This window comes from Aplysia californica, unplaced genomic scaffold (genome assembly GCF_000002075.1).
Source record: "Aplysia californica isolate F4 #8 unplaced genomic scaffold, AplCal3.0 scaffold00164, whole genome shotgun sequence".
Lineage (NCBI taxonomy): Eukaryota > Metazoa > Mollusca > Gastropoda > Aplysiida > Aplysiidae > Aplysia > Aplysia californica.
This window is the reverse complement of record NW_004797434.1, coordinates 777,635-778,423: the sequence shown is the minus strand read 5'-3', so window position 1 is coordinate 778,423 and position 789 is coordinate 777,635. Positions and strand designations below refer to the sequence as shown.

Sequence of the window (789 nt, the reverse complement as noted above, 5' to 3'; positions counted from 1 at the left end):
TGTGTGTGTGTGTGTGTGTGTGTGACTCTCTTGTAAGACCTTTAATGTCCGGCAGTCGTATTATGACCTAATTGTGTTGCAAGTGCTGCAAAACTCTTTTACTTAAACAATAAAACGAACAGAAAAATAACGTAAGGATGAACAGAATTTGTTTTTTTCTAAGGGGCGGAGGTGTAGTCAAACCAGGATGTATTTCGCTGTTGTTCATGAGTTTCTATTTCCTTCACGGATATTGAGAATTCCGACCATGACATGTGGGTGGTTGGCAGATGCTCTGGTGTGGTTTGATCCTTCTTTCCTATCAAACGTCTGCCGTCCTTATCTCTCCTCCTTTGTTTGTTTTTTTGTTTGCATATTTTTCTTTCTTTTAATACTTCTAATCTTCGGCACTTATTTGACCCAATTGCGTTGCAAGTGCATTAAAACGTTTACTTATATGAAAAAAGACTACGACTTGACATGAGTGAGGATCGAGAGAGTGAGATAATAAAATCGAATCCTTCTTCCCCCTCCTTTATAGTGGGTTTGTTGTTTTAGTTTAAGTTGTAGTAAGAGTTTTACGGCATTTTCAGCACAATTAGGTCATATAAGTGCTGAAGATTAGAATAAGTGTGTAAAATTACAAGAGAGTAACAAACACAAAAAGAAGGAGGACAGATAAGGACTGTAGATGTTTGACAGGGAAGAAGGAGAAAATCACTCCAGAGCACCCGCCTACCGCCCACATTCATACCATGACAAGACACGAGTGAACAGAGAGTGAGAAAGCATGTTAGATAGAGAGGCAAC

The 789-nt window shown here is 39.0% G+C and overlaps 1 protein-coding gene across 5 annotated transcripts in view; it reads left to right on the top strand.

The window, feature by feature from the left end:
• LOC101849615 (glucose-6-phosphate 1-dehydrogenase) overlaps positions 1 to 789 on the top strand; it is a 49,277-nt gene that overhangs the window by 1,066 nt on the left and 47,422 nt on the right. The gene's annotated exons all lie outside the window — the stretch shown is intronic.